The sequence below is a fragment of the Sus scrofa genome, chromosome 15, assembly GCF_054392235.1.
Source record: "Sus scrofa isolate SSC_HxYL_T2T_F1_AM1 chromosome 15, Sscrofa_HxYL_maternal_Yorkshire_Landrace_v2.0, whole genome shotgun sequence".
Taxonomy (NCBI): domain Eukaryota; kingdom Metazoa; phylum Chordata; class Mammalia; order Artiodactyla; family Suidae; genus Sus; species Sus scrofa.
In genome coordinates, this window is record NC_139397.1 from 146,952,263 (window position 1) to 146,964,876 (window position 12,614).

General features: G+C 39.9%; 1 protein-coding gene and 1 long non-coding RNA gene across 17 annotated transcripts in view; both read left to right on the forward strand.

Moving 5' to 3' along the window:
• Positions 1-12,614, forward strand: part of DIS3L2 (DIS3 like 3'-5' exoribonuclease 2) — a 360,467-nt gene that overhangs the window by 77,475 nt on the left and 270,378 nt on the right.
• Positions 975-5,670, forward strand: LOC110257024 (uncharacterized). The gene is made up of 3 exons (XR_002339179.2): positions 975-1,202; positions 3,431-3,543; positions 5,443-5,670. It is a non-coding gene; the product is annotated as an uncharacterized LOC110257024 (long non-coding RNA).

A 12,614-nucleotide genomic window follows, 5' to 3' on the forward strand; every position in this document is an offset into this window, starting at 1 on the left:
GGGCCATGGCTCTGTCACAGCGTTTCAGCTCTGCCCCTGAAGCACAAAAGTAGCTGTGTTTGATAAAATACTTTCAAAAGCAGCTGGACTTGGCCTGTGAGTGGTAGTTTGCTGACCCCTATCCTAGAGGCCTGGTTAGACCTCATGAAAGACTTTGCTCCTACACACCTGATCAAGCAACTGTTTGAGCCTTGACACAGACCCCTGGTTCTCATCCATAAACAGCGTGACAGCTATGCTGGAGACAGTTTTCCTATTTTGACTCCATCTCAGTATTTCAAGCTTGTAGTTCTTGAATCTTTTGATTTTGAATCAGAAAATGTTAGAGTCTCTTTGGAAATTAGTTTGACTGGATTCTGTGTTTTGTTTTTCTTAGAGTTTTTTTTTTTTTTAATAATACATGCAAACATTAAGCTTGCAACCCATTAAAAATTCTATACAGATTTACCATAGTTTCAGATTGTTTTTTTTTTTTTTATCAGATTAGAAATTGATTCTGCCCATTAAGTTCTAAGTGATATTTTTTGGAAGCAGGGTAAGTTGAATGGGGAGCATACTGTCCACCTTAACTTCGTTTCCTTATTACTGCTTGTTCCAGTTTTATTCAGTTTCTAATGCCGTGTCCCTCGGCTCTGACCTTATGCTTCGGGCCTTTTTGCCATTCACTTAAGCAGTGGGTCAAATGTATCAGTGTCTGAAGTGATCAGAGAGGAGATAAGTCCTTCTCCACTCCGTCCTTGTTACGTGCCAAACTAGGCCCATTGGTGTTGCTGGAAGCATTGTCAGTGGTACAGGGTGTGGGAGAGGAGGACAGCGGGAGGTCAGCTAAAGGTCAGTGCTTGAGGCAAGTGACAAAGATCAGTTCAAAGGGATGAGGGTAAGGCTACAAAGGGCAAGTGAGTTCATGGTTGGGAACCATGGAGATTCTCGCAGGTTGGAACACAGACGGCATGATTGAGCCAGGATTAAAATACAGACTGCCGAGGGTACGGGAGGGCTAGTCCACTCCTGCAGCTCCTCTGTCGAACCTTTGTTGAGTGCCTCCTATGAGTCAGGCGTCATGCTGTACCTTGGGAATATGATGCAGAATGAGTTGGGCAGGATCTGGTTCTGCCTTTAAACTACAGTACATGAAAAACGATGTGAATAACTTTCCAGTTCTCCCAAAGATGGTACATAAACAGTGCCATTCTCGATTCAAAGTAAGAGAAGTTTATTCATTATGTGCAATGGATGCCTTAGTGTATAAGGGCTTAATTTTTTTTTTTTTTTTTGTCTTTTGTCTTTTGTCTTTTTTGTTGTTGTTGTTGCTGCTATTTCTTGGGCCGCTCCCGCGGCATATGGAGGTTCCCAGGCTAGGGGTTGAATCGGAGCTGTAGCCACCGGCCTACACCAGAGCCACAGCAACGCAGGATCTGAGCCGTGTCTGCAACCTACACCACAGCTCACGGCAACGCCGGATCGTTAACCCACTGAGCGAGGCCAGGGACCGAACCGCAACCTCATGGTTCCTAGTCGGATTCGTTAACCACTGCGCCACGACGGGAACTCCAAAGGGCTTAATTTATTTGAGGAACCTGGTTTGAGAAAGTCAGTCTAGTAGAGCAGGTTGGAGTGGAGTGGTGGGGGCGGCGATAGAGAGCTGGGATGCCTTCGAGTGCCCAACAGGGATTTCAGGTGTGCTTTCTGGAAGAAATGAAGTCTGATAGGAAAGTAAGCTCTAACCACATGAAGAGTAGGGAAGAGAGACCTGATGGAAAGGAGAGCCTAGTCCGCTCTAAATCCTAAATGTTATTTACTAGCTGGAACGGAGGCTGTGAGGGGGAAAGGAGTCCTTGTCAGCCTCGTCTGGGGCTCCTTCTCACTGGGGACTGGCAGTGCCAGTTGTGGACTTGAAGACCCAGATCCTGCTGTGTGAATATTAACATGAGCTGGATACTGTTGGAGTCCTTGGTACACATTTCTTTTCCTGAAGCCGCTGGTGACGTGAGGTTTGTAACACACTATGGTGGAGCATCTTCAGTCTCTAAACATCATAGTCTCAGCTACTCTGGGGTAAGGTCTGGTTGTCTTTTGACAGTGAAGAGGTTGAGCCTTGGCAGCCTGAGTATATTGCTTTGGGCCTTCTGTCTGTCCGCTTTAATCCATGCTTAGTGCTGGGTGGGGTATTCCTTTTAGGGAAGTCTGGTTCCTTGCAACTCAAAGTGTGGTCTGTACACTGGCAATATTGCAGAATCTTGGGCTCTACCCCAAGATCCACTGAATGCGAATCTGCATTTTAACAAGATTCCCAGGTGTATGAGCATTTAATTTTGAGAAACCATCATGCGATGATTAAAGAATTCTTTAACTCTTCTATTCTTTTAAAATAAAAATTGCTTTGCACTATAGAGAAAGGAAGAATGTATATATGACACTTTTAGAGCTGGTCTTGGAGGAGAGTCATGAGTGCAGGGTAACTGGTTGGGGCTGCTGAGGTTTGAAGTAATGATTTCCTTGTTTTAGCAGAGTAGACTCTGGACTCCCCCTTACCGCCCCGCCCCAGCCACTTCCCTGGTTAGTCTAGCAAATGAAGGACAGAGAGATTATTCTTATAGTTGTGGTTGGAAAAACCCCCCCACCAATTAGTTTATTGAAAAAAGATAGATTTCAGTCTATATCTTGAGTTGTTTTTATGCCAGTAAGTTTTCTATAACCCTCTTTCTTCCCCATTTTAGGAGATCGTTTTATATTAAGTTCAAACAACCATGTCATTCCTTATTAGCCTTCAGTTTCATTCATTTTTTTCCTAAAGCATTTTACCTCTTATACTGTGTTAAAACAGGTTTTTATGATGCAGGTTTTCTTTTTTCTCAAATCTTTAATTGAGACCTGATTTTAGTAGTTTGCAGCATGTTATACAAGTCTTTTTGAAAAGTAAATTAGAGAATGTTGAAAAATTATTTTAATGTACAGGATTTTGTATTTTGAAATAATTCAGAGTATGAAACAGCTCCTAATAACTTGAGCATTATTATTCTTTCTGTCCTATGCTTTTGTAATATCATATGTTATTTCATCAGATGGGATTGGAAAGAAAAAGAAGAATATAGCTTAAAGGGTAAAGAACTAGAAGAAACAAATTTAAACAAAAGCAGTCAAACTGTTTAAATGTTTTTATTTGAAGTTTATCAAAAGGATGTACTATTTTTAAATAAATAAGGCACTCATATTATCAAAATAGTTTATTATTTATAATTGGAATTCTCTTTTTATTCTGTTATTTTCTTGACTTTGGTAAGAGAAGGTTAGATTATACCAAAAATGATTAATTTTTAAAGGTAAAATTCACATAACATAAAATTAACATTTTACTCATTTAAAAGGATGCAGTTCAGTGGTTTTAATATATTTGCAATGTTATATAACCATCACCACTGTCTTATTCCAGAACATTCTCAATTCCTAGAAGAAACCCTGTTCCCATTAAGTAGTTATTCTACCTAGAACCTGACAACCACAGTCCTCTCGTCTGCATAGATTTCTCTCTTCTGGGCATTCCAGGTAAATGAGGTCGTACAGTATTTTTCCCTTTTGGGTTTGGGTGCATTCACTCAGCATATTTTCAAGGTTTATCCACGTTGCAGCATGTGTCAATACTTCATTCCTTTTTTGTGGCTGACCGTATACCACTGTACAGATAGAACAAGGTTTGTCTATCTTTTCATCAGTTGATGGACATTGGGGTTGTTTCTGCTTTTTGACCGTTATGAATAAGGGTGTTATGTACATTTACAAGCAAGTTTTCGTATGAACCATATGGGTTCAGTTCTCTTAGGTACAAACCTATCAGAATTGTTACAATATTTTTGTAATATAGATCACTAAAATATACTGTCCCCAAACTTTTCTGACCCCAAAGGAATTAGTCTTGTGAGTATAAACACAGTTTTCCCCCTGAAAAGATCTTTGTTTTCTGGTGTCCGTTGTGTGCGCAGTGCATCAACTGTCTTGTTTCTGTTCTGTTTCACATGGAGTCACTATTTGCGACATTTCAAAATGGCCCCCTAACTGTCACATACAGTGAAATGATGACTCTTTGTTGTTTGGTGAGTTACTTCTGGAGCATCAAAAGTTCCTTTTAAAAAAAATTTTGTGGGCACTTAACTAAGAGTTAGATATACCCATGCTATTTTGTTGCTGTTGTTGAAGGAGTTTGATTATTATTATTAACCATTATTGTTGTTGAAATAGTATATTATTGAAATACAGTGTAGGAAGTAGATTAGCGTCATTACTTAAAGGAATTATTCAGTGACACTTGTGTACTGTGAGGTCTTAGCCATCATTTAGTTAAATAATTAAATTAATAAAAGACCTTGCATTTATTTCTTTACTTTTCACCTTTTTGTTTTCCATCTATCTCTTTTTCATTTTTCATTTTTCTTTGTCTTTTTTTTTTTAGCTATTTCCTGGGCCGCTCCCGTGGCATATGGAGGTTCCCAGGCTAGGGGTCGAATCGGAGCTGTAGCCACCGGCCTACGCCAGAGCCACAGCAACGCGGGATCCAAGCCGCGTCTGCAACCTACACCACAGCTCACGGCAACGCCAGATCCTGAACCCACTGAGCAAGGGCAGGGACCGAACCTGCAACCTCATGGTTCCTAGTCGGATTCGTTAACCACTGCGCCATGACGGGAACTCCCCTTTTTCTTTTTTAGCCACCCCACAGCATATGGAGTTTCCAGGCCAGGGATCAGATCTAAGCCTCAGTTGCAGCTTATGTGTAGCTGCAGCAATGCTGGATCCTTTAACCACTGTGCCAGGCTGAGAATCGAACCTGTGTCCTGGTGCTGCAGAGATGCCGCTAATCCCATTGTGCCACAGCGGGGATTCTTCCATCTATCTCTTGACCTTACTGATATTTTGAATATTGGTTTAATAATCTTCACTATTAGCTACTTCTCCTATATGTGTTCTTTCTCTTTGGGGCACTTTGCGTCGGGCATGATTTCAGTTTTCTTCTGGGTACAGGAGTATAAGAATGAGTTTGAACTCTCAAGGCGGGGGCAGGGCTGAATTTCTCTTGTACAGATCCTTGTTCTGTGCAGATTTTTCTTTCATGCTCTCCTCCTTCTTTTCCTTTTTCCTTATAGCCAGATTTTTTTGGACCCCCTCCCTCTTTCTCGAGAGTGACCTGGATTCTGCCCTTTGGCTTCTAACCCACTATTCTACTAACGATGTTCTTTTCATGGCTGTCACTGACCTCGTATGCATTTTCGTTGGTCATTTTCTTAGTTTTTATTTTCCTTAAGCTTTCTATAGTGGTTTAAGACTATTATTGATTTCTGTCTCTTTTTTTGTAATTATGCCCTATTAGCTCTGTAGCCCAGTCCCCCCCCAACACCCCTTCCCTTCTGGTTTGTTCTTTTCATAGTTAAATTTCTCTTTTTCCTCCTCTAGTTGTAGACACTTCCCATTCTCTGTCCTGAGCCATCTTCTCCAGAGAGGCCTTTATGTACACTCAGAGTTTAAACTGGCCCTGCTCTTTGGGTGAATTGCCACCGTCCACTCCTTTACTCAGCGTTTTTGGATTGGCCGCTTTGTGCTTGGCACTAGACTAGGGCCAGGATGCAAAGGTGAACGCATTGTGACTGTTCTCGACTAACTTGCAGGCCCGTCTGAAATCAGGTATGTAAACAGAGCACCCGTAGTGCTGTTTGATATGTTCCTTAACAGAGATTCGAACACAGAGGCCAGAGCTCAGAGGAGGGGAGGGGACAGCTCTGCCTAAGGGAGTTAGTTCAGTTTCTTAGAACAGATGCCATTTAAATTCCAGTTTAAAAGGAGAGTTTGCCAAGTGAAAATTCAGGAGAGAGGAAAATATTTTAGGCAAGGGAACTGTATGTTTGAAGGAATCTAAGCATGTATTCCTCCCCAAGCTAAGCTGGTGAGGGCAAGAGTTGTGTTTTATTTATGTTTATAGTCATGGCAGCCTGGAAGGAACATGGGCTTTTTGAGTTAGATTGGGGTCCACATTCTAGACCCTTTTGACATTCAGAGGCCTCATATATAAATAAGAGTTCCGTTTTTTGGTAAAAATTAACGAGCTACAGTCACCTAAAGTAGTGTCCGGCAAGTAGGTGCTTTTAAAATGTGAGTTTCGTTTTTTCACTTTCTTTCCCTTGATCTAGCTACCCAGTGACCGACGTACAGTGGGTGGGGAGTAACTACTGGAACAGTGTTAAGTGCTTCCAAACAGTATGAGAAAAGTGACTGATACTGTTTCTTTTGATGTAAAATTTTGTGACTAAAAAACACAGGGTGAATTCACTAAAATTAGTGTTCTTCTTACAGAGCAGAAATTTGGTTTCTTTAGAACAAACTTTAGCGGTGGGAGAAAACAGCACCGGAGCAAGTCAGGTCTGCAGGATGTTTGCGCGGGGAGCGGGGTGTGATTCATCCCCTTTGTTTAGCAAGGACGGACTGTGTTGATTGTGTTTTCTGTACTGTTCCTTCATTACTGTTTGCAGATTTTTTTTTTTTTTTACTTGTTTCCATGTTAATTCCCTTTGGTTTAAAGAGTTAAATAAGTGTGGCTGTAGAGTAAGTTGTTCCAGAAAGGTCCGTTCTCTCCCTGAGGCCCAGATGCAGTCACCTGTTTCTCGGTTAGTATTAGGTCAGACTAGAGTCTTCTAGCCTTTTGTTACCAATTAACATTTTTACTCCTTTGTGTGACATAATGGCCTACTAGGACCTGCCTCTCGGGCAGCCTTCACCGTGCCCTTAGCTTTAGGCACCACTGCATGGAGGTCTTTGAATAAGTACCATGCAGCTGCGCGCCTTTGTTTTCCTGTCACACACATCGTTTCCTCTCCTTGCAGTTCTCTGCTAATATCTTTGCCTTTCCCCCAGACTCATCTTTTAATACTGGATCCACAGGTTTTTGACCCTGGGAAGCCTTTCCTTTGTGTCTCCATAATTGTGGAGACAACTCAAGGTTGCTATTTTACTGAACTGGAAAACCTTCAGGTGTTTTTCGTCCTTGTTTTTTTTCTTTTTTCTTTTTTGGCCCCACCCATGGCATATGGCAGTTCCCAGGCCGGGCATCAAATCCAAGCTGCAGCTGCAGCCTTCACCACAGCTGTGACAACACCAGATCCTTAATAATCCACTGCAGCAGGCTGGGAATCAAACCCACGCCACCACAGAGACAATACTGGATCCTTAACCCATTGCACCACAGTGAAAACTCCTTTCATCCTTATCATAGAGCCTTTATATTGTTTTTGTTCACATTGCAAATTTTTTCTTTCTTTTTTTTTTTTTGCCTTTTAGGGCTGAGCTTGTGGCGTATGTTCCCAGGCTAGGGGTTAAATCAGAGCTGCAGCTGCTGGCCTACACCACAGCCACAGCAACATGGGATCTGAGCCACATCTGCAACCTACACCACAGCTCATGGCAACACTTAGTGGGATCCTTAAAACCAAGCAAGGCCAGGGATCGAATCTGAATCCTCATGGTTACTAGTTGGGTTTGTTACCACTGAGCCACAAAGGGAACTCCTTTCAGTGGTATTTGATTTGATTTCTTCTGGGTATTTTTTGTGTGGCTTATTATGAATGATTCCCACGAAATGAGTGATGATATTCAAAGTGGCAACTACCGTTTATTGAGTCATGTTCTGTGATAAGCACGCTTCTAGGGCCTTTGTAAATATTGGGTGTTGCAGATATAGATTACTTTGTAAGATGGAGTGAACTGTAGCTATTTCTTTTTCATTATTCACGACTCATTTCTGAATAGGCCAGAGCACACTGATTTAATTCATGAGGGGGCAGTGCGTGGCAACAGATGAAAAGTCAGTCCCTAAAATCAGAGAATCCTTGAATTTGGGTTTTTGTTCATACTTCTATCTTCAAGGTAGTTCTGTTAAGGCTGAAAAACTTAGAAAAGATATTGGTATCAGTTTTATTATTAAGTTATTTTTAAAGCGGTTTAAATGTGTGTGTGTGTTTTGTAATAAGTTAAAGCAGGGAGGTACTTAGATGTCAGTTGGTGTCTCCTTTTCTCTTAATTCGTTGATGCGATGATTCATTCAGCATGATTCTGGGCAGGTATGTTGAAGTGGATAAAGGACTGTATCACTGAATATAACAGACAGTGCTCTTGTATATTCAGCGCCGTTCTCCTGGAACATACAGAGAGTGGTACCATTTGTTAGGCCTGAACGGATTCCGGGAGGCTTATTTTCAAAACCTGTATTTGTTTCTTTGTTTAGGAAACCCTAGGGAGATTTAATGAATATCTTAACATTTGGAAACTACTTTAACAAATGCGGAATGTAAGGGTTCTTTTTGACTTCCTGATTCAAAAGGAAAATTCTGTTCTTTCAGCAGAAAATAAGTCATCTCTTTAGTGAAGTTCATTTGGCGAAGGAAAAACCAGTCCTAGTATTGTATACTCACAGTGTGATTTTTGTCTTAGAGTTAATGTTAAATGACCTTCCTTATTAATTTATTATAAATGAATCAATAAATAGGGATATTTGGTACCTTTTCTGAGGTGTAAAACTGATTAAGGATGAATTACTTCATTTTATTTTCCTTTCTTCCATTTTTGCCTTGATGCTTTTCCACTCTGATAGCTGCTGTTCTGAGAAGCTGCTTTGGGAAAGGAAGTTGCTCCCTTTCCACATCCCTGTTATTTAGACCATCATCTCGAATCCCTACTGTGAATTGAGCTATAGAATGTATACGTGTCTGTATGCATTGCAAGGAGGGTCTTTTTTTAGGGATTTGGAGGGTATCTGTAAATAGAGGGTCCAGCAGTAGTGGAGGAAAAAACCCAGAAAGGTAAAATTCATATAAACATGTATGCAGAACAACATCTGTAATACAGGAACTGCCCAATTATTTCAAGTATCTTCTCTGACCACAATGGTATGAAACTAGAAATCAACCACAGGAAAAGAAATGAGAAAAAACCTACTACATGGAGACTAAACAACATGCTACTAAAAAACCAATGGGTCAATGAGGAAATCAAGAAGGAAATTAAAAAATACCTCGAGACAAACAATAATGAAGGCACAACCGCTCAAAATCTATGGGATGCCGCAAAAGCAGTGCTCAGAGGGAAATTCATAGCAAAACAGGCCTTCCTCAAAAAAGAAGAAAGATCTCCAATTGACAACTTAACCCACCACCTAAATGTATTAGAAAAAGAAGAACAAAAAAGACCTAAAGTCAGCAGAAGGAAGAAAATTATAAAGATCAAAGAGGAAATCAATAAAATAGAGATTCAAAAAACAATAGAGAAAATGAATGAAACCAAGAGCTGGTTCTTTGAAGAGGTAAACAAAATTGACAAACCTCTGGCTAGACTTACTAAGAAGAGTAGAGAAAGAACCCAAATAAACAAAATTAGAAGTGAAAAAGGAGAAATCACAACGGATACTGCAGAAATACAAAAAGCCATAAGAGAATACTATGAACAACTATATGCCAACAAATTGGACAATCTGGAAGAAATGCACAACTTTCTAGACTCTTACAGCCTGCCCAAACTGAATCAAGAAGAAATAGACCAACTGAACAGACTGATCACTAGAAATGAAATTGAATACGTCAGAAAAACACTCCCTACAAATAAAAGCCCAGGACCAGATGGCTTCTCAGGCAAATTCTACCACACATACAAAGAGGATCTGGTGCCCATCCTCAAACTTTTTCAAAAGGTTAAGGAAGAAGGAACACTCCCAAAGACCTTCTGTGACGCCACCATCACCCTAATTCCAAAACCAGACAAAGACACAACCAAAAAAGAAAACTATTGGTCAATATCTTTGATGAATGTAGATGCAAAAATTCTCAACAAAATTTTAGCTAACCGAATCCAACAACATATCAAAGAGATCATACACCATGGCCAGGTGGGGTTCATCCCAGGTTCACAAGGATTTGGTTCAACATACGTAAATCAATCAACATCATACACCACATTAACAAAACAAAAGTAGAAAACCACATGATCATCTCAAGAGATGCAGAAAAAGCATTTGGCAAAGTCCAACATTCCTTTTATGATAAAAACTCTCACCAAAGTGGGTATAGAGGGAACATTCCCTAACATAATTAAAGCCATTTATGACAAATCCACAGCAAATGTAATACTCAATGGAGAAAAATTGAAAGCCTTCTCACTCAAATCTGGAATAAGACAGGGATGCCCACTCTCACCACTGCTATTCAACATAGTTTTGGAAGTCCTAGCCCCAGCAGTCAGACAAATAGAAGAAGTAAAAGGCATCCAAGTAGGAAGAGAAGAGATAAAACTGTCACTGTATGCAGACGACATGATACTATACATAGAAAACCCTAAGGACTCAACCCCAAAACTACTTGAACTGATCAACAAATTCAGCAAAGTAGCAGGATATAAGATTAACATTCAGAAATCAGTCTCATTTCTGTATACTAACAATGAAATATTAGAAAAGGAATACAGAAATACAGTACCCTTTAAAATTGCACCCCCAAAAATCAAATACCTGGGAACATACCTGACCAAGGAGGTAAAAGACCTATATGCCGAGAACTATAAAACTTTAATCAAAGAAATCAAAGAAGATGTAAAGAAATGGAAAGATATTCCATGTTCCTGGATTGGAAAAATCAATATTGTAAAAATGGCCATACTCCCCAAAGCGATCTACAGATTCAGTGCAATCCCTATCAAATTACCCATGACATTTTTCACAGAACTAGAACAAACAATCCAAACATTTATATGGCGCAACAAAAGACCCAGAATTGCCAAAGCAATCCTGAGAAACAAAAACCAAGCAGGAGGCATAACTCTCCCAGACTTCAGGCAATATTACAAAGCCACAGTCATCAAGACAGTGTGGTACTGGTACCAAAACAGACATACAGACCAATGGAACAGAATAGAGAACCCAGAAATAAACCCAGATACCTATGGTCAATTAATCTTTGACAAGGGAGGCAAGAACATAAAATGGGAAAAGGACAGTCTATTCAGCAAGCATTGCTGGGAAACCTGGGCAGCTGCATGCAAAGCAATGAAACTAGAACACACCCTCACACCACGCACAAAAATAAACTCAAAATGGCAGAAAGACTTAAATATAAGACACCATCAAGCTCCTCGAAGAGAATATAGGCAAAACATTCTCTGACATCAACCTCATGAATATTTTCTCAGATCATTTTCCCAAGGCAACAGAAATAAAAATAAAAATAAACCAATCAGACCTAATCAAACTGAGAAGCTTTTGCACAGCAAAGGAAACCAAAAAGAAAACAAAAAGACAACTTACAGAATGGGAGAAAATAGTTTCAAATGATGCAACCGACAAGGGCCTAATCTCTAAAATATACAAGCAACTTATACAACTCAACACCAAAAAAGCCAACCACCCAATGGAAAAATGGCCAAAAGACCTGAAGAGACCATTCTCCAGGGAAGATATACAGATGGCCAACAAGCACGTGAAACAATGGTCAACATCCCTGATTATTAGAGAAATGCAAATCAAAACTACCATGAGGTACCACCTCACACCAGTCAGAATGGCCATCATGAAGAAGTCCACAAATAACAAGCACTGGAAGGGGTGTGGAGAAAAGGGAACCCTCCTGCACTGGTGGTGGGAATGTAAGCTGGTACAACCACTATGGAGAACAGTATGGAGGTACCTTAGAAATCTATGCATAGAACTACCATATGACCCAGCAATCCCACTCTTGGGCATCTATCCAGACAAAACTTTTCCTTAAAAAAGACACATGCACCTGCATGTTCCTTGCAGCACTATTCACAATAGCCAAGACATGGAAACAATCCAAATGTCCACTGAGAGATGACTGGATTCAGAATATGTGGTATATACACACAATGGAATACTACTCAGCCTTAAAAAAGAACGACATAATGCCATTTGCAGCAACTTGGATGAAACTAGAGACTCTCATCCTGAGTGAAGTAAGTCAGAAAGAGAAAGACAAATATCATATAATATCACTGCTATCTGGAATCTAATATAAGGCACAAATGAACCTTTCCACAGAAAAGAAAATCATGGATTTGGAGAATAGACTTGTGGCTGCCCAGTGGGGAGAGGAAGGGAGTGGGAGGGATCGGGAGCTTGGGGTTAACGGATGCACTCTATTGGCTTTTGGAATGGATTAGTAATGAGATCCCGCTGTGTGGCATGGAGAACTATGTCTAGATACTTACATTGCAGCACAACAATGGGAGGAAAAAGTATGTATACATGTATGTGTAACTTGATCCCCATGCTGTATAGCAGAAAAAAAAATTTAAAAAGATAAAATAAATTGAGTTTAGAAGTCATGGTATATCAAAGTCAAAAAACAAAACAAAACAAAAAAACAAACAAATAGAAAGAAGATAATTGCTAACCTAGATATCTGTATCCAATGAAAATATTTTTCAAAAGTAAAGGTAAAATTTGGATGTAATAGACAAATTTCTTGTACTGTACAACAACATAGAGGAAAAATAGAAAATCTGAACAGTTTCATATCTAGCAAAAAATTTGAATCTTTAATTCAACTTTTTTTTTTTTTTGCACCCATGGCATATGG